The following is a 22,201-nucleotide window of genomic DNA, read 5'->3' as shown; positions in this document are numbered from 1 at the left end:
TTTAAAGCCTCTTTTACAGTATTCTAGTAAGCTGTAAGTCCCCAATCAGCTCTCCACAGCACAATAAATGCATTTCATAATACTCCCATATGGTGTGTCGACTGCGCAGGAACCTGATTGGTGAACACTGTGTGGCAAGTAGAACACATCATCCACATGATGCAAGGAGGATGCCGATTGCCTTGAAAGAGGAGGTGTCGAAGAAAGACCAGAGACACTCATCAGACCACACTGTATGAGGATTTACATACAGCTTACTAAAATACTGTAAAAGAGGCCTTAAAGGTGGTGGTCTACTTTTTATTAGGAAAACCTGTTAACAGGTTCCCTAGAAATCCACCTGTACCATTGTCGGAGGCACCACAAGGATGCTTTGTCCCAAAGGCAGCACTTTATTCCGTATCAAACCGATGGACACCTTGAAAATACTTAATGGACCCCACTAGATACTATACAATCACATTATAATTGGTGGGGGTCTGACCTATGACACTCCACTGAGACTAATAAGAGATGGGAAGCTTTTCCTGCATAGAGATTCTACCGGCCAATTTGCTGTGCTGCAGTCAGTCTAATTCACATAATTGGAAACACACTGGGTGTATCTGTAGAGTGGGCAGTCGAGGCACCACTACTCGGGGGGAAAAGAGTGAAAGGGATTCAACACTAACTTAGCTGTGCACTCTCTTCATTCTTAGTATTGGTAGTTGTCCAAGAACCACGACCTTCTACTGATCATAAGCTGATTGCGGATTGGAACAGCATGGTATAACTTTAAAGGATGGTATAACTCTTATAATATGGAAGGTAAATTGCACATAGAAAATGACTCAGAAGCAATAGAGGGGTTCAGCCTGTAATAGGACATTTTAAAGCCATGACCCCCTAAAACTCCAGTGGCAAAAAACTGTTAATGTTACGCTTTGTACATGGGTATATGAGAACAAGTTCCATTTTTAGGGTTCACTCACATCTGGGTATATGAAATCATTCAGATTTTAGCCAGAAAAAAATAGCGAGTCTCATGCATAAACCATTCCTTATGCAGTAATGTTACTGACTAGAGTTGAGCGGATAGTGAAAACTCCGGGTTCAGCGGCTACGCGGCGGGTTGAGAAAAAAGTCCAGATCCGATCCAGAGATCCGGGGACGAGAGATAGAGAGAGAGAAAGAGAGAGAGAGAGAGAGAAGCGGAATCCGAGACGAGAGAGAGAAGCAGAATCCGGGAAGAGAAAGAGAGAGAAGCGGAATCTGGGACGAGAGAGAGAGAGAGAAAGAGAGAGAGAGAGGAAAAAAAAAAACGGATCCGAATCGTGCACCCGGAATCCCGCATCCAGGTTGGACTCGGATCTGCCACTCAAACCGTGCGGATCCGGATTTTGCCGATCCGGGCCCGCTCAACACTATTACTGACATCACTGTCCTTCACAGTCGTTGGGTCTCGTGGAGCGCAGGGTGAGCTGGGAGTGGCTGCTGCTCAAAGCCTAAGGAATGTCAGAAGGAGCCTCCATCGCGCTTGATCGATGGAGTCGGGGAAAGTCATGGGACGCGCTTGGGAACTTTGATTTCTAATAAATTGGTGAATGAGGGACAGTGTTTTACTTTTATTTCTCCCTTTGTTTTTCAGGTTTCCATTTGTGGACTACATCGGATTCCCTGTACTACGTTTAACCTCCATGTTTTGTTTTGTTGTTTTTTTTTAAATAGATTGTTGAGCCAGGCAAAGTGTTGGAGATTTTTTTTTAAAATAAAGTATTTATGTGGTTTTTTTTTATTTTACTTATTGGGTTAGTAAAAGGGGTGTCTGATGGGCACCTCTCCATTACTAACATCAGGGCTTGATATCAGCTGTATTTTGGGACAATTAAAAGCTAACATCAAACCCATATACCATTACCTTGATTGCCAGTGCACCAGGGCACTCGGGAAGAGGTGAAGCTCCAGAATTGGCACATCTAATGTGATGCACCAATTCTGGGATGGCTGTGGGCTGGTATTTTTAGGCTGGGATGGACCAATAACCATGAAACTTCCCAGCCTGGTAATATCAGCTATCTGCTTTACCTTTCCTGGTGATAAAAATAGGGGGGACCCAATGTTATTTTTTATTATTAGGTAAAACAAGCATAACAAGTTGTAGAAAAAAAATTAACATGAAAGGCATTAAAGGGTATAATAATAAGTAGGGGGTCTATGTCTCTCACTATAAATATCTTCCTCTATTTATATCTTTATATTAGTTTTTTTCCTTTGAGATGTGTATGTGAAAATTCTACAGCATACGGATGGTCCATGTGCCTTCTGTTTATTTTTTTTGCACCCATAGACTTGCATTGGTGAGTCTCGACTGTTCTATGTGGCCACATGAATCAGAGGTTTTCCTCAGCCAGATTCCAGCTGAGGAAAAACTCGCAGATAAGCACTAACTCATTGAATAACATTGGTGCGAGTGCCATCCAATTTTTTATAGGACTACACTCAGTGTATTTTTAAGCAGATGTGAGTAAAGCCTTGAGCAGGGCAGATCAAAGTTTTGTAGTGCGCCTGCTCAGAACCTCAATGCTGGCTAGCGTGGATGATGTAGGATGCGTCATGCACCCAGGCTTCATAAGAAGGATGACAAAGATGGCCAAAAGAGGAGGCGCCTTTACCGGAGAATGGAGACACCCATCCGACCTGTCTGCACCGCACTGCATCTTAGGTGAGTATTATAAAGTGATTTTTACGTTCTACACAGAGGCTTGGGCTCTAATATACAGCATGTTAGAATGTGGTATACAAGAGCCCACTGGTGGTGGCCGCAGCTTATAGTCACCAAATCTGGTGACAGGTTCCCTTTAAATTTTATTCTCTTTGATTTTTTTGTTATTTTAGTTGCAGGTGATTTCTACTACTTCAAAGTTACTATTAATACAATGTGTCCGTAGTATTTGACTTTTCTAAGTTGATGGATTTTGTAGTATTTCTGACTAGTTTAACTGCAGCTGTCAACATTTCACCTAAGAAATTACATCTTATCATTACAGAGCAAAAAGGCAACTTCAAACTTGATTGAGGCATTTTGAAGGCAAAAATATATAAAATGGAGAAACTGTGGGAAAAAATCACTTAGTCAGACCTAAATTGCCTTGTGTTTGTCTGCAAGACAATGGTATAGACTGAAATAGTCTATATAATGATGCATAGAAATCATTTTGCTTCTACACGTTTTTACATGCATTATAATGATTTTCTGAAGGATAAAAGGGCTCAAAAATGTAAATGGGATTTCTGACATTATGTGGCATTTAAGGTCAGATACTTAGCATATAAAAAAATATTTTCTTTAGGATATACAGTATATGGCTGGTGTGAAGCTGCAGGGACCATATAATACAACTATACATGCCCAATGAAACCAGCAAGTGGTCAAGTAGTTCCTACCTCCAGAGCGACACATACTGCTGACAACAGCTTTTAGTGCACGAATCTACAGGACTGTACTCTGGTCATTTCTCCTATAATTTATGACACTTTTGTGGTATAAATGATAATTAATTTGTTGAGCTGCATAAGGCCATGCCTCTCTGGCTTATCTCTGACTACTTTTCAAAAAGATTGTTCAGTTGGCGTAAAAATGAGAAAAGTTTTAACTGTTTTCTACAGCTATGAGCAAAAACTTTGAAGCATTTTCAACCGTTTTATTCCAGTTTTCTTATGCAACTATGGGGCCCGTGACTTGGAGGGTCCCAGTGTCACCAGATCATGCCTGTTATGCAGAGCCTAGGTTTTATGCTGCACAGACTGGAAAATGTGGCTAGGTGTGTAGTGTTTATTTATTTTTTTATTGTCAGTTCTTGTGGGGGCATCATACTGAGCAGGGGTCATAATACTGAATTGGGGCCATTATACTGGATGGGGGGAATGTTGGGGGCCATGATACTGTTTGGGGGCTACAGGGGCCATCATCTTGAGTGGGAGCCATTATGCCACATCGGAGATTATGAGGCTTTAATAGGAACATAATTATTGTGCATGTGCCATAATATATTTACCGCTTCATGTTTTGAAACGTTGGGAGGAATAACCCTACCTACTCCACCAAATATTTTTTTGGGTTATGTGAGGAGGAGGACCCTATTTAAAACTTTTGCTATGGGGACCTTGACTTCTATGTACAATATTTGACAGTATGGCATAATTATTTTTAAGGAAACTCTAGAGATGTGTGACTTGTGTATCTGGACTCGATGAATTACTCCCCCTGCCAATGTAAAGACTCTACGTTACCCCAGCTGCATTTGTTTTCTCTACAGCCAGCTTGTACATAAAAACATTCCCCATTGTTAGTGCCAGAGGCAGGGGAGAGAAGATGGGGCAGATTTTCAGCTTCTACCCAAATTACAAGGTCAAGAAAACACAAGAAAAGTTTGCCCTACTTATAATTTTGTCTTCTTTACCCCTTCTATGCTCACTGATCAGAGACTCCTCCAGATGGTTTTAGTCCTTTTCATGGGAATTGGCAGTGAGAAGGCCCCTGCTGCATGAACTATTATAAGAGTGTAAAATATATGACTTTACCATATGTGTTCCCAGTATACATGCTATATTATACAGTATATGAGTAGAGTATTGCATTTAATGGTTATACGGTGTAGATGTGTGTACAGTATATATTAGCATTATACTGTATGTAAGTCAGTATCCACTATGTAGTGGTTTATTATGTATTTTTAAGGAGGTATTATTTATGCATATAGTAAAAGACAGAAATATTTATATGTACACTATATATCAGACTAATAATTGTATAGTAAAGAGCTGAGGAATAGAGTTGAGCGCGGTTCGTGGTTCGTGGTTCTCCAGTTCGCGGCTCGAGTGATTTTGGGGCATGTTCTAGATCGAACTAGAACTCGAGCTTTTTGCAAAAGCTCGGTAGTTCTAGAAACGTTCGAGAACGGTTCTAGCAGCCAAAAAACAGCTAAATCATAGCTTGGTTTCTGCTGTAATAGTGTAAGTCACTCTGTGAATCAAACTATTATCACATTTCAGTGTATAGTGTGCGTGAACAGCGCCTTCAGATCACTGCTGTTTCTATAATGGCGATCGCCATTTTTTTTTTTTTTTTTTCTTGTCTTCCTTCCCTAAGCGCGCGCGTCTTGTGGGGCGGGCCAGCATGTCAGCCAATCCCAGACACACACACAGCTAAGTGGACTTTGAGCCAGAGAAGCAACGGCATGTGTGATAGGATCTGCATGTCACATGTCCCTGCATTATAAAACCGGACATTTTCTTCACGGACGCCATTATCTGCCTTCTGCGTCTTTGGTGTCAGACATCACTGTCGCAGCTCCGTCTTCCTGAGTCCTATAGCCGATACAGCTGTATGCGCTGCATACACAGCGTTAGACAGCTTAGGGAGAGCACTTTATAGCAGTCCTTTTAAGGGCTCCAACCGGCAGGGTCAGAGAGCCATAGGTGACAGGTCCTGCAAACAGCAACAGCGTCTGTGTAGCCCAGGTCAGGGATTTCCTACCTGCATTTCACCATTAGGAGGGAATAGAAAGGCAGTCTTCCATTCCTCTACCCAGAGCACCACAATCCTGCCACTGTACCCTCTTGTCCTCTGCACACTCCAACTGATAACTAAGCCATTATACTAGCAAACACTCAGTGTACCTAGTGGCATCCTATACGTGGCTATTGGACTTTGCTATAGTCCCACTAGTGCAAAGACATTTGCAGAGCGCGTCTGCCTGCATTGCACACTACAACTCATTCTAACCAAGCCATTATACTAGCAAACACTCAGTGTACCTAGTGGCATCCTATACGTGGCTATTGGACTTTGCTATAGTCCCACTAGTGCAAAGACATTTGCAGAGCGCGTCTGCCTGCGTTGCACACTACAACTCATTCTAACCAAGCCATTATACTAGCAAACACTCAGTGTACCTAGTGGCATCCTATACGTGGCTATTGGACTTTGCTATAGTCCCACTAGTGCAAAGACATTTGCAGAGCGCGTCTGCCTGCGTTGCACACTACAACTCATTCTAACCAAGCCATTATACTAGCAAACACTCAGTGTACCTAGTGGCATCCTATACGTGGCTATTGGACTTTGCTATAGTCCCACTAGTGCAAAGACATTTGCAGAGCGCGTCTGCCTGCGTTGCACACTACAACTCATTCTAACCAAGCCATTATACTAGCAAACACTCAGTGTACCTAGTGGCATCCTATACGTGGCTATTGGACTTTGCTATAGTCCCACTAGTGCAAAGACATTTGCAGAGCGCGTCTGCCTGCGTTGCACACTACAACTCATTCTAACCAAGCCATTATACTAGCAAACACTCAGTGTACCTAGTGGCATCCTATACGTGGCTATTGGACTTTGCTATAGTCCCACTAGTGCAAAGACATTTGCAGAGCGCGTCTGCCTGCGTTGCACACTACAACTCATTCTAACCAAGCCATTATACTAGCAAACACTCAGTGTACCTAGTGGCATCCTATACGTGGCTATTGGACTTTGCTATAGTCCCACTAGTGCAAAGACATTTGCAGAGCGCGTCTGCCTGCGTTGCACACTACAACTCATTCTAACCAAGCCATTATACTAGCAAACACTCAGTGTACCTAGTGGCATCCTATACGTGGCTATTGGACTTTGCTATAGTCCCACTAGTGCAAAGACATTTGCAGAGCGCGTCTGCCTGCGTTGCACACTACAACTCATTCTAACCAAGCCATTATACTAGCAAACACTCAGTGTACCTAGTGGCATCCTATACGTGGCTATTGGACTTTGCTATAGTCCCACTAGTGCAAAGACATTTGCAGAGCGCGTCTGCCTGCGTTGCACACTACAACTCATTCTAACCAAGCCATTATACTAGCAAACACTCAGTGTACCTAGTGGCATCCTATACGTGGCTATTGGACTTTGCTATAGTCCCACTAGTGCAAAGACATTTGCAGAGCGCGTCTGCCTGCGTTGCACACTACAACTCATTCTAACCAAGCCATTATACTAGCAAACACTCAGTGTACCTAGTGGCATCCTATACGTGGCTATTGGACTTTGCTATAGTCCCACTAGTGCAAAGACATTTGCAGAGCGCGTCTGCCTGCGTTGCACACTACAACTCATTCTAACCAAGCCATTATACTAGCAAACACTCAGTGTACCTAGTGGCATCCTATACGTGGCTATTGGACTTTGCTATAGTCCCACTAGTGCAAAGACATTTGCAGAGCGCGTCTGCCTGCGTTGCACACTACAACTCATTCTAACCAAGCCATTATACTAGCAAACACTCAGTGTACCTAGTGGCATCCTATACGTGGCTATTGGACTTTGCTATAGTCCCACTAGTGCAAAGACATTTGCAGAGCGCGTCTGCCTGCGTTGCACACTACAACTCATTCTAACCAAGCCATTATACTAGCAAACACTCAGTGTACCTAGTGGCATCCTATACGTGGCTATTGGACTTTGCTATAGTCCCACTAGTGCAAAGACATTTGCAGAGCGCGTCTGCCTGCGTTGCACACTACAACTCATTCTAACCAAGCCATTATACTAGCAAACACTCAGTGTACCTAGTGGCATCCTATACGTGGCTATTGGACTTTGCTATAGTCCCACTAGTGCAAAGACATTTGCAGAGCGCGTCTGCCTGCGTTGCACACTACAACTCATTCTAACCAAGCCATTATACTAGCAAACACTCAGTGTACCTAGTGGCATCCTATACGTGGCTATTGGACTTTGCTATAGTCCCACTAGTGCAAAGACATTTGCAGAGCGCGTCTGCCTGCGTTGCACACTACAACTCATTCTAACCAAGCCATTATACTAGCAAACACTCAGTGTACCTAGTGGCATCCTATACGTGGCTATTGGACTTTGCTATAGTCCCACTAGTGCAAAGACATTTGCAGCACGTCTGCCTGCGTTGCACACTCCAACTAATTATAACTAAGTTGCATTGTCAGGGATATTTATTCTTTATTATTCTGCTGTTAATAAAGCTAGACCACCACTGCAATCTTCACCACCTCTCAATTTTTACTACCACATTTTCAGTCCACAATCTTGTCGCAATCAACATGAGTGGCAAAATGACAGATGCTGGTGGAAAGGGGAAGAGGCGTGGTGGAAAAGGCAAAAAAGGTTTTGTCCGTGGGGAAGGTGGCAAAGCTCCATTATCATCTGCTGAAGATAGACCATCTACCAGCAAAAGTAAGATGTCTACTACTTACCGTGGACAATCCGATGTGCTCCCTTTTTTACGGACACGAACAACAGGAAGAAAGGTAGATGATGGGCAAAAAAGGAAAATGCTTGAATGGATCTCAAGTGGTCCAACAAGTGCCCTCTCAGCCACTTCAAGTACCGCATCCAAAAAACACCAGTCCTCTGAGTTGTCATCCCAATCACACTTGATTTCTCCCAGCTCTGAAGTCTCCATCAGCCCTGCACAGTATGGTGGAACTGAGATGGCTGAGTCTGCAGAGCTGTTCAGTCACACTATAGCCTGGGAATCAGAGGTCTGCTCCCAAGCTACAGTGAGTACAGAACAGGAAATGGTCTGCAGTGATGCCCAGAACCTTTGTGACTCAGATTCAGGCCGTGAGGACCAAGTTTCTGAGCATAATGTTGACCCTTTGTCACAAACTGTAACACCTGTGGTTATAGACAATGAGGAACATACTGATGAAGATGAGACGCAGATACCCGATTGGGATGACAACTTAAATATTCCGTCAGGGCAAGAAGAGGCTCGGTCTGAGGGGGAGGGGAGTGCAAACACAACAATTGATGATGACGTTCTAGATCCCACCTACTGTCAACCCCCAGTCAGGCACTCGAGGAGGTCAACAGAGGCGGTGGAGGAGGATGCAACCGACGACGAAGTTACCTTGCGCCTTCCTGGACAGAGTCGGAGCACTGGTAGCACGTCTACAACTGCATCCTCAGCCACCACTCTGCCTATGAGCATTATTCGGGGTGGATCAACAGGTCGCATGGCCTCTAAGCCTTGCCTAGCCTGGTCCTTTTTTCACATCGAAAAAGATCGCCCAACTCATGTGATATGTAACATTTGTCATGATTCTCTTAGTAGAGGTCAAAAGCTCAGCAGTTTGACAACTTCTTCCATGAATCGTCACATGAATAAATATCATAAGTCCCGGTGGGAAGCTCACCGTGCTGCAATGCGGCCTAGCGGAGCGAACCATCCACCGCCCGCCCCTTCCACTGCATCCGCGCGCTCTTCATCTTCTAGGACTGTGGGGACAGCTGCCACACCTGTTTTTCCACGCAAAACTTCCACCACTGTAACCGCAACAGGCAGTTTGCTTGTAAGGTCGTCAGTTGGTTTGGAAGGGGAAACAAGTGAGTGTGTACAGCTCTCTCAGACATCGATAGCACCAACGTTGGATGAAGGCAACATCATGTCTCCGCCTGCACTTTCCTCACAAACCTGCATTTTTCCAGGGACACCCTACTCAACACCGTCTACACACAGCAGCCAGATCTCTGTCCCTCAGATGTGGTCAAATAAAAGGCCACTTCCTCCGACCCATGACAAAGCTAAGAGGTTGACTCTATCCCTCTGTAAGCTGTTGGCTACCGAAATGCTGCCTTTCCGCCTAGTGGACACACAGGATTTTAGAGACCTTATGTCTGTCGCTGTGCCCCAGTACCAGATGCCTAGTCGCCACTACTTCTCTAAGAAAGGTGTGCCCGCGCTACACCAGCATGTCGCACACAACATCACCGCTTCCTTGAGAAACTCTGTGTGTGAACGGGTGCATTTCACCACCGATACTTGGACCAGTAAGCATGGACAGGGACGTTACATGTCGCTGACTGGGCACTGGGTAACTATGGTGATAGATGGTGAAGGGTCTGCTGCACAAGTCTTGCCGTCCCCACGACTTGTGTGTCAATCCTCTGTCTGTCCAAGTTCCGCCACTGCTTCTGCATCCTCCACCTCATCTGGGTCCTCCACCTCCGCCCCAAGCCTGCCTGGTCAGGCCACCAGCGTTCTCACTGCGCAGAAGGAATCACGCACCCCTCATTACTATGCTGGCAGCAGAGCGCAACGGCATCAGGCGGTCTTTAGCTTGACATGTCTTGGTAATAAGAGTCACACAGCTGAGGAGTTGTGGTCAGCTTTGCGGTCCGAGTTTAATAAATGGTTGTCTCCACTCAAACTGCAGCCTGGTAAGGCCGTGTGCGACAATGCTGCAAACCTGGGTGCGGCACTTCGCCTGGGCAAGGTGACACACGTACCTTGTATGGCTCACGTGTTGAACCTTGTCGTGCAGCAATTTTTAACACACTATCCCGGCCTAGATGGCCTTCTGAACAGGGCACGAAAACTGTCAGCTCACTTCCGCCGTTCAAGCGCCGCAGCAGAGCGACTTGCATCGCTCCAGAAGTCTTTCGGCCTGCCGGTTCATCGCCTGAAATGCGATGTGGCGACACGCTGGAATTCAACTCTCCACATGTTACAGCGACTGTGGCAGCACCGCAGAGCCCTGGTGCAATACGTCATGACGTATAGCCTGGGCCAACGAGATGCAGAGGTGGGGCAGATCACCCTGATGGAGTGGTCTCAGATCAAGGACCTATGCACCCTTCTGCACAGTTTCGACATGGCGACGAATATGTTTAGCGCTGACAATGCCATTATCAGCATGACGATTCCAGTCATTTACATGCTGGAGCACACGCTAAACACTATTCGGAGTCAGGGGGTGGGACAACATGAAGGGGAGGAACTACAGGAGGATTCATATGCGCAAGGGACAACAACATCACCAAGGTCCAGACGTTCATCATCACCAACGCAGCAGGCATGGGACCATGGGGGACAGGGATCGACAAGGGCGCATAGTAGCAGGCGAAATGTTGAGCAAGGTGCAGGAGAACATGAAGAAATGGAGGACGAACTGTCCATGGACATGGAAGACTCAGCGGATGAGGGAGACCTTGGTCAAATTTCAGTTGAAAGAGGTTGGGGTCAGATGTCAGAGGAAGAAAGAACGGGTAGCACCTCTATGCCACAAACACAGCATGGACTTGGTCCGCATGGCTGCGCAAGACACATGAGTGCCTTTTTGTTGCACTACCTCCAACATGACAGTCGTATTGTCAAAATTAGAAGTGATGATGACTACTGGATTGCCACACTATTAGATCCCCGGTACAAGTCCAAATTTTGTGACATAATTCCAGCCATAGAAAGGGACGCACGTATGCAGGAGTATCAGCAGAAGCTGTTACTAGATCTTAGCTCGGCTTTTCCACCAAACAACCGTGCAGGTGCAGGGAGTGAATCTCCCAGTTGTAACTTGACAAACATGGGACGGTCTCGTCATCTTCAACAGTCTACCCGTACCAGTAGGACCTTTTCTGGTGCCGGTAACAGCAATTTTATGGAATCTTTTCATAATTTTTTTAGACCCTCTTTTGCAAGGCCACCAGAGACAACAAGTCTGACACATAGTCAACGGCTGGAGAGGATGATACAGGAGTATCTCCAAATGAACATCGATGCCATGACTGTGCAACTGGAGCCTTGCTCCTTTTGGGCTTCAAACCTACAAAAATGGCCAGAGCTCGCAACTTACGCCTTGGAGATTTTGTCGTGTCCAGCTGCCAGCGTTGTCTCTGAACGTGTATTCAGTGCTGCTGGGTGTGTGCTGACAGATAAGCGCACGCGTCTGTCCAGTGACAATGTGGACAGACTGACGTTCATCAAAATGAACAAGTCATGGATCCAGAAGGAATTTACTACCCCTGTGTCATCCTGGGGAGAGTAAATGCTTGTGGATTTGGAATGTGCTTGATGCAAATCAAAACATCCTGTTTGCAACTAGGGCCCAAGTGCTGCCACTGATGGGGTGGGTGTCTGTGTGGCCCAATTTTTGGAAAAAAGGGAGACTCCGCTTGGAGTAACCCTTGCTTGCTGTGTTTTTAAAAGAAGCCAAGATGAACAGAGCTGGGATCAGGAAAGACTTTGCTACCTACCCCGGTGTCATCCTGGGGACGGCTAAGAATAGCGTATTTTTGAATGTGCTTGATGCAAATCAAAACATCCTGTTTGCAACTAGGGCCCAAGTGCTGCCACTGATGGGGTGGGTGTCTGTGTGGCCCAATTTTTGGAAAAAAGGGAGACTCCGCTTGGAGTAACCCTTGCTTACATTGTTTTTAAAAGAAGCCAAGATGAACAAGTCATGGGTCAGCAAAGACTTTGCTACCTACCCCGGTGTCATCCTGTGGACGGCTAAGAATAGCGTATTTTTGAATGTGCTTGATGCAAATCAAAACATCCTGTTTGCAACTAGGGCCCAAGTGCTGCCACTGATGGGGTGGGTGTCTGTGTGGCCCAATTTTTGGAAAAAAGGGAGACTCCGCTTGGAGTAACCCTTGCTTACATTGTTTTTAAAAGAAGCCAAGATGAACAAGTCATGGGTCAGCAAAGACTTTGCTACCTACCCCGGTGTCATCCTGGGGACGGCTAAGAATAGCGTATTTTTGAATGTGCTTGATGCAAATCAAAACATCCTGTTTGCAACTAGGGCCCAAGTGCTGCCACTGATGGGGTGGGTGTCTGTGTGGCCCAATTTTTGGAAAAAAGGGAGACTCCGCTTGGAGTAACCCTTGCTTGCTGTGTTTTTAAAAGAAGCCAAGATGAACAGAGCTGGGATCAGGAAAGACTTTGCTACCTACCCCGGTGTCATCCTGTGGACGGCTAAGAATAGCGTATTTTTGAATGTGCTTGATGCAAATCAAAACATCCTGTTTGCAACTAGGGCCCAAGTGCTGCCACTGATGGGGTGGGTGTCTGTGTGGCCCAATTTTTGGAAAAAAGGGAGACTCCGCTTGGAGTAACCCTTGCTTACATTGTTTTTAAAAGAAGCCAAGATGAACAAGTCATGGGTCAGCAAAGACTTTGCTACCTACCCCGGTGTCATCCTGGGGACGGCTAAGAATAGCGTATTTTTGAATGTGCTTGATGCAAATCAAAACATCCTGTTTGCAACTAGGGCCCAAGTGCTGCCACTGATGGGGTGGGTGTCTGTGTGGCCCAATTTTTGGAAAAAAGGGAGACTCCGCTTGGAGTAACCCTTGCTTACATTGTTTTTAAAAGAAGCCAAGATGAACAAGTCATGGGTCAGCAAAGACTTTGCTACCTACCCCAGTGTCATCCTGGGGACGGCTAAGAATAGCGTATTTTTGAATGTGCTTGATGCAAATCAAAACATCCTGTTTGCAACTAGGGCCCAAGTGCTGCCACTGATGGGGTGGGTGTCTGTGTGGCCCAATTTTTGGAAAAAAGGGAGACTCCGCTTGGAGTAACCCTTGCTTGCTGTGTTTTTAAAAGAAGCCAAGATGAACAGAGCTGGGATCAGGAAAGACTTTGCTACCTACCCCGGTGTCATCCTGTGGACGGCTAAGAATAGCGTATTTTTGAATGTGCTTGATGCAAATCAAAACATCCTGTTTGCAACTAGGGCCCAAGTGCTGCCACTGATGGGGTGGGTGTCTGTGTGGCCCAATTTTTGGAAAAAAGGGAGACTCCGCTTGGAGTAACCCTTGCTTGCTGTGTTTTTAAAAGAAGCCAAGATGAACAGAGCTGGGATCAGGAAAGACTTTGCTACCTACCCCGGTGTCATCCTGTGGACGGCTAAGAATAGCGTATTTTTGAATGTGCTTGATGCAAATCAAAACATCCTGTTTGCAACTAGGGCCCAAGTGCTGCCACTGATGGGGTGGGTGTCTGTGTGGCCCAATTTTTGGAAAAAAGGGAGACTCCGCTTGGAGTAACCCTTGCTTGCTGTGTTTTTAAAAGAAGCCAAGATGAACAGAGCTGGGATCAGGAAAGACTTTGCTACCTACCCCGGTGTCATCCTGTGGACGGCTAAGAATAGCGTATTTTTGAATGTGCTTGATGCAAATCAAAACATCCTGTTTGCAACTAGGGCCCAAGTGCTGCCACTGATGGGGTGGGTGTCTGTGTGGCCCAATTTTTGGAAAAAAGGGAGACTCCGCTTGGAGTAACCCTTGCTTACATTGTTTTTAAAAGAAGCCAAGATGAACAAGTCATGGGTCAGCAAAGACTTTGCTACCTACCCCGGTGTCATCCTGGGGACGGCTAAGAATAGCGTATTTTTGAATGTGCTTGATGCAAATCAAAACATCCTGTTTGCAACTAGGGCCCAAGTGCTGCCACTGATGGGGTGGGTGTCTGTGTGGCCCAATTTTTGGAAAAAAGGGAGACTCCGCTTGGAGTAACCCTTGCTTGCTGTGTTTTTAAAAGAAGCCAAGATGAACAGAGCTGGGATCAGGAAAGACTTTGCTACCTACCCCGGTGTCATCCTGTGGACGGCTAAGAATAGCGTATTTTTGAATGTGCTTGATGCAAATCAAAACATCCTGTTTGCAACTAGGGCCCAAGTGCTGCCACTGATGGGGTGGGTGTCTGTGTGGCCCAATTTTTGGAAAAAAGGGAGACTCCGCTTGGAGTAACCCTTGCTTACATTGTTTTTAAAAGAAGCCAAGATGAACAAGTCATGGGTCAGCAAAGACTTTGCTACCTACCCCGGTGTCATCCTGGGGACGGCTAAGAATAGCGTATTTTTGAATGTGCTTGATGCAAATCAAAACATCCTGTTTGCAACTAGGGCCCAAGTGCTGCCACTGATGGGGTGGGTGTCTGTGTGGCCCAATTTTTGGAAAAAAGGGAGACTCCGCTTGGAGTAACCCTTGCTTACATTGTTTTTAAAAGAAGCCAAGATGAACAAGTCATGGGTCAGCAAAGACTTTGCTACCTACCCCAGTGTCATCCTGGGGACGGCTAAGAATAGCGTATTTTTGAATGTGCTTGATGCAAATCAAAACATCCTGTTTGCAACTAGGGCCCAAGTGCTGCCACTGATGGGGTGGGTGTCTGTGTGGCCCAATTTTTGGAAAAAAGGGAGACTCCGCTTGGAGTAACCCTTGCTTGCTGTGTTTTTAAAAGAAGCCAAGATGAACAGAGCTGGGATCAGGAAAGACTTTGCTACCTACCCCGGTGTCATCCTGTGGACGGCTAAGAATAGCGTATTTTTGAATGTGCTTGATGCAAATCAAAACATCCTGTTTGCAACTAGGGCCCAAGTGCTGCCACTGATGGGGTGGGTGTCTGTGTGGCCCAATTTTTGGAAAAAAGGGAGACTCCGCTTGGAGTAACCCTTGCTTGCTGTGTTTTTAAAAGAAGCCAAGATGAACAGAGCTGGGATCAGGAAAGACTTTGCTACCTACCCCGGTGTCATCCTGGGGACGGCTAAGAATAGCGTATTTTTGAATGTGCTTGATGCAAATCAAAACATCCTGTTTGCAACTAGGGCCCAAGTGCTGCCACTGATGGGGTGGGTGTCTGTGTGGCCCAATTTTTGGAAAAAAGGGAGACTCCGCTTGGAGTAACCCTTGCTTGCTGTGTTTTTAAAAGAAGCCAAGATGAACAGAGCTGGGATCAGGAAAGACTTTGCTACCTACCCCGGTGTCATCCTGTGGACGGCTAAGAATAGCGTATTTTTGAATGTGCTTGATGCAAATCAAAACATCCTGTTTGCAACTAGGGCCCAAGTGCTGCCACTGATGGGGTGGGTGTCTGTGTGGCCCAATTTTTGGAAAAAAGGGAGACTCCGCTTGGAGTAACCCTTGCTTACATTGTTTTTAAAAGAAGCCAAGATGAACAAGTCATGGGTCAGCAAAGACTTTGCTACCTACCCCGGTGTCATCCTGGGGACGGCTAAGAATAGCGTATTTTTGAATGTGCTTGATGCAAATCAAAACATCCTGTTTGCAACTAGGGCCCAAGTGCTGCCACTGATGGGGTGGGTGTCTGTGTGGCCCAATTTTTGGAAAAAAGGGAGACTCCGCTTGGAGTAACCCTTGCTTGCTGTGTTTTTAAAAGAAGCCAAGATGAACAGAGCTGGGATCAGGAAAGACTTTGCTACCTACCCCGGTGTCATCCTGTGGACGGCTAAGAATAGCGTATTTTTGAATGTGCTTGATGCAAATCAAAACATCCTGTTTGCAACTAGGGCCCAAGTGCTGCCACTGATGGGGTGGGTGTCTGTGTGGCCCAATTTTTGGAAAAAAGGGAGACTCCGCTTGGAGTAACCCTTGCTTACATTGTTTTTAAAAGAAGCCAAGATGAACAAGTCATGGGTCAGCAAAGACTTTGCTACCTACCCCGGTGTCATCCTGGGGACGGCTAAGAATAGCGTATTTTTGAATGTGCTTGATGCAAATCAAAACATCCTGTTTGCAACTAGGGCCCAAGTGCTGCCACTGATGGGGTGGGTGTCTGTGTGGCCCAATTTTTGGAAAAAAGGGAGACTCCGCTTGGAGTAACCCTTGCTTACATTGTTTTTAAAAGAAGCCAAGATGAACAAGTCATGGGTCAGCAAAGACTTTGCTACCTACCCCGGTGTCATCCTGGGGACGGCTAAGAATAGCGTATTTTTGAATGTGCTTGATGCAAATCAAAACATCCTGTTTGCAACTAGGGCCCAAGTGCTGCCACTGATGGGGTGGGTGTCTGTGTGGCCCAATTTTTGGAAAAAAGGGAGACTCCGCTTGGAGTAACCCTTGCTTGCTGTGTTTTTAAAAGAAGCCAAGATGAACAGAGCTGGGATCAGGAAAGACTTTGCTACCTACCCCGGTGTCATCCTGTGGACGGCTAAGAATAGCGTATTTTTGAATGTGCTTGATGCAAATCAAAACATCCTGTTTGCAACTAGGGCCCAAGTGCTGCCACTGATGGGGTGGGTGTCTGTGTGGCCCAATTTTTGGAAAAAAGGGAGACTCCGCTTGGAGTAACCCTTGCTTGCTGTGTTTTTAAAAGAAGCCAAGATGAACAGAGCTGGGATCAGGAAAGACTTTGCTACCTACCCCGGTGTCATCCTGGGGACGGTTAAGAATAGCGTATTTTTGAATGTGCTTGATGCAAATCTAGCTGTGAAGTGTACAACTGGGGCCCAAGTGCTGCCACTGAAGGGGTGGGTGTGTGTGGGGCCCAATTTTTGGAAAAAAGGGAGACTCCGCTTGGAGTAACCCTTGCTTGCTGTGTTTTTAAAAGAAGCCAAGATGAACAGAGCTGGGATCAGGAAAGACTTTGCTACCTACCCCGGTGTCATCCTGGGGACGGATAAGAATGGCGTATTTTTGAATGTGCTTGATGCAAATCTAGCTGTGAAGTGTACAACTGGGGCACAACTGCTGCCACTGAAGGGGTGGGTGTGTGGGGCCCAATTTTTGGAAAAAAGGGAGACTCCGCTTGGAGTCACCTTGCGGTGTTTTACATGACTTTAGAAGGGCGTGCCATGCCTATATCTGTGTGTCCTCCTCTTTTTCCTTGTCCAGCTGTTTTGTTTTCGCATGAGTACATGTCCTTGTCACTTTCCCATGTGTTTGTGTTGTGTTGTGAGTTGTTTGTCACCTTTTGGACACCTTTGAGGGTGTTTTCTAGGTGTTTTACTGTGTTTGTGATTGCCTGCCATTGTTTCCTATGGGCTCGAGTTCGGTTCGTCGAACGTTCGACGAGCCGAACTCGAGCCAGACCCCCCGTTCGGCGAACCGCCTCGAGCCGAACCGGGACCGGTTCGCTCATCTCTACTGAGGAATATAACCAAAATTGAACTACATAAAAAATTCCCCACAATAAAACATAACTTTTATTTATCAAAATTGAAATGAAATATCACATTAGTACCTGAAATATACAAATAATGCTGGCCTGTTTTAATTCTATTAGCTATTATACCAGGCAAACTACAGGATTAGATATACCGGACAGAGGACCTGATACTTTCCATAAGAAATGCCCTATCTGACCTCGGAGGTTGACCCCCTAGATAAAGCATGTAAGATTTGGCGCCCCTGCTCACGTCATCTAACCATAGTGACACTAGGGAGCCCTGCACTTTAAGAAATCACCCCTAATCCAAATAGATTTGGAAGGGTCAAAGGATTGATTATCCATAAATATGGACAAATAATAAGTCAAATGTAATGCAATACATAATAAGATCGGTGCTGCAAGTGTTTAAATGCCACCACTTAAGGCTAAGTTCATATTTCCGCTATTTAGTATCCGTCACAATCCACCGCTTTGAGAAACAATGTAATCCGTTTGGCAAATTCCATTGTGTCCCATAGACTTGTATGAGCAGCGGATTGTGACTGATGCCCTTGCGTTGCATCCGCCGCCCGACTGATCAGTTGTGGAACGGCTGACCGTCGGGCGGCAGGAATGCAGCATGTAACGTTTTTTGAGCGGCGGAATCCTTTTGATTTCACTGCGCATGCTCAGATCTTGTGTTTAATTATTCAAATCAATGTCGTGTCTATCTTTCTCGGCGGTCAAACGATCCGGCAGCCGCCTTCTGTGAGCGATCAGCTGATCACCCGGCGGCCGGCTACTGTGAGCGATCAGCTGATCACCCGGCGGCCGGCTACTGTGAGCGATCAGTTGATCACCCGGCGGCCAGCTTCTGTGAACAGCGGCCGGGTTCTGTGAGCGATCAGCTGATCATTGAAAATAGCCGGCCGCTGGTTAAACAGTAAAAAAAAACAAAACAAAAAAAAACAAAAACAATAACGGATCGTTGTTTTGCAGCATCAGTCACATCAGTTGTGCCACTATCTGCAACGCATCCGTTGCATCAGTCACACAACTGATTGTGACGGATGCAAAACAACAGAAGTGTGAACATAGCCAAAGCAGGTTAAATGTTTATTGATCAAAACCCTGAGAGGTGCAGAACATACACACAAAGAGGGCCATAAGGAGAGACCACATCATAAAGTACCAATGCAAGTAATGTCCATCACAGATAAGATGCCAATGGTGCTTAGATTGTGAAGGTACCTGATTTAGAAAAAACCCTGGCTGCTAGGTACAGTGGGCAGCAAATCAAAATCATATGATCAAGCACAAAATTAAAGGGGGCTTTACACGCTGCAATATCGTTAATGTTTTATCGTCGGGGTCACGTCGTTAGTGACGCACATCCGGCGTCTTTAACGATATCGCAGTGTGTGACACTTATGTGTGACCTAAAACGATCGCAAAAGCGGTCAAAATCGTTTGCCGCGGAGAGGTCGTCCTAAAACCAAAAATCGTTTACCTCTCATTAGCGATGTTGTTCCTTGTTCCTGCGGCAGCACACATCGCTGTGTGTGACACCGCAGGAGCGAGGAACATCTCCTTACCTGCCTCCACCGCCAATGCGGAAGGAAGGAGGTGGGTGGAATGTTACGTCCCGCTCATCTCCGCCCCTCCGCTTCTATTGGACGCCTGCTGTGTGACGTCGCTGTGACGCTGAACGACCAGCCCCCTTAGAAAGGAGGTGGATTGCCGGCCAGAGCGACGTCACAGGGCAGGTAAGCCGTGTGACGGGGGAGCGTGATTTTGTGCGCGACGGGCAGCGATATGCCCTTGTTGCACAAACGATGGGGGCGGGTACGCACGCTAGCGATATCATTACCGATATCGCTACCGTGTAAAGCTCCCTTAAGTCACTTACCTCCTGATGAACCTATATCAAGGATGAGGAAATGATGGAGGTCACACCAAATCGATAGATATAGGAGAATCTTAAGGGTGCTTTACATGTTGCGACATCGCTAGCATTTGCTAGCGATGTCACGACTGATAGCACCCGCCCCCGTCGGTTGCACAATATGTGGTGATCACTGCCGTAGCGAACATTATCGCTACGGCAGCGTCACAAGCACATACCTGTGTAGCGACGTCGCTGTGACCGCCGAACAAACCCTCCTTCAAGGGGAGGTGCATTCGGCGTCATAGCGACGTCACTGCAGCGTCACTGAGCGGCCGGCCAATAGAAGCGGAGGGGCGGAGATGAGCGGGACGTAAACATCCCGCCCACCTCCTTCCTTCTGCATTGCTGGTGGAGGCAGGTATGGACATGTTCGTTGCTCCTGCGGTGTCATACACAGTGATGTGTGCTGCCGCAAGAGCGACGAACAACATCGTACCTGTCGCAGCAGCGATATTAAGGAAATGAGTGACGTGTCAACGAACAACGATTTTTCACGTTTTTGTGCTCGTTGATCGTTGCTGATTTGTGTTACACGCTGCGATGTCGGTAACGGCGCTGAATTGTGTCACTAATGACGTGACCTCGACGATATATCATTACCGATATCGCAGCATGTAAAGCACCCTTTAGAGGGTAGTCCAAAACAGATCCTTGGAGTCATGATGTCTGTCATTCACATATGGTGCCTTTTAGATATGCCCTCATGTCAAACACAGGCAGAAGGAGTAAAAACACCCCAACAATACTTGTCTTCAGGGTATATCAAAGTATGTCATGTCTATGACGGATTTCCTTACAATGGACACAGATGTCTCCATAGCATGTACCTGTGTGCATTGGTCTCAGGCTCTGACAAAATGGCCATCACCAATCACATGCAGTTTCACAGATGTCACCATCGCATGTATCTAAATGCAATGGTCTCTGGCTCCGGCAACATGGTCCCTGATGACCAACGACACACAGTTTCACATCTCTCACATCAACTTTTTTTTTGTAGAAAACTAAAGTAGCACAAGTTCTAAAAAAGGCATCATAGGGAACAGTGTCAGAAAATGGGAATAACAACTGAGGATATGGAGCATGTACACATAAAATGACGAAAAAGGGTAACAATGATTTGAACTTTTGACTATCAGGCTTCATGTCTTACCATCCACTACAGCTTTGGGCATGAAACCACCTTCATTTTATAGACAATAATTCTTGGCTATTTCATGCATAAATTTGACTATTTAGCACATGGTTAGTTATGCTGATTCTTGTCATGTCACTGCATTGTTACTGATTTGCTTCTAAAAATCAAAATTTAAATTTGTATTATTTTGTTAGTATCTTGTAAATCTCCTTAGGCTTTCAACACTACCTGAATTCTTCTGGGCATGCTCTCGATCAGATTCAAGCATGTCTCAACTGAAATCTAATCCGAGGTCACTTCTACATGGCCCTTAGCTTTATAGAAAGGGATACAAAAAGAGCAATATTTAAGGATGAGGCGAAATTGCTCCAAAATGGAGGATTACTTTAGACAGGCCAAGGACATAAAAAAATGAATAAAGCAGAAGGTATATCCAACGCAGGTCCTCACCAAGGCATTCAACCATATATTGAGGAAAAGAGAGACATTCCCTGATGAGGTCAGCTAACAAGTAACCAAGTGATGGACCAGTACATATTATTGGAGCTTTTCGCAATCAGGCAAATAGGGTCTTCCAAGTTCTAAACAACACTAGGACCTCCTACTCACAGATCCAGATCTAGCGGATTTGGTCTCTCTGACCCCCAATCTTACAAATAAAAAGGGCAGATCTATTGGGGAACGCCTAGTGCACAGCCTTCACCGAAATTGGCAGAAACATGCTTGGATCGCAGGGTCTGTGGGACTTATAGGTGTGGAGACTGCAGTTTCTGTCCTTGGATAAAACCCTCCAAATCTTTCTCTAGCGCATCCATGAGTAGGCAGTTTCTCTCTAGAGATTTTGCCAACTGTGAGACAGCAGCAGTATATGTAGCCCCCTGCAACTGCCCACGTGACTATGTCGGTAAGACTAAGCGCAAATTCAGAAAGAGAATTGGGGAACACCTGGGTGACATCAAGCATGTAAGGGACACCCTCATATCCCGGCATGTGAGAGATTTGCATAACGGGAATTAAGCTCCATCTTCTTACATGTGGAGGAGGTTGTGAGCAACACAATAGGTGGGGTGATTGGAAAAAACACATTCTACAAAAAGAAACTCAATGGATATATTGGCTTGACAGCCTTATACTAAAAGGATTAAATTAATTATGGGTGCTTTATTCAATTCTATCATGGTTTTTGTTCCAAAACTTTTCCCCATGTCCTATATAGATCTCTACAATGTGCCCATGATTTGGGTGTAATGTAGTCTCACTGTATCAATTAAAGCACCACACCAGCATTTTTTTGGGGGGTTAGCGCTGGAGATTCCCTGTTGGAGTGTTGGAGAACTATGGCCGATTAACCAGCTTCACTATCGACAGACAGTTTGCAGAGTAGATGCTCCTTCTTTAATTCTATTGTCATCCTGAAATTCTAATTGTGTGGTCCTGATG

General features: G+C 45.8%; 1 protein-coding gene across 2 annotated transcripts in view; it reads right to left on the bottom strand.

The window, feature by feature from the left end:
• The window catches only part of THRB (thyroid hormone receptor beta), a 506,718-nt gene that overhangs the window by 80,868 nt on the left and 403,649 nt on the right, over positions 1 to 22,201 (bottom strand). The window lies entirely within an intron of this gene.

The sequence above is a fragment of the Anomaloglossus baeobatrachus genome, chromosome 6 (genome assembly GCF_048569485.1).
Source record: "Anomaloglossus baeobatrachus isolate aAnoBae1 chromosome 6, aAnoBae1.hap1, whole genome shotgun sequence".
Lineage (NCBI taxonomy): Eukaryota > Metazoa > Chordata > Amphibia > Anura > Aromobatidae > Anomaloglossus > Anomaloglossus baeobatrachus.
This window is presented reverse-complemented; position numbering and strand designations above follow the sequence as displayed.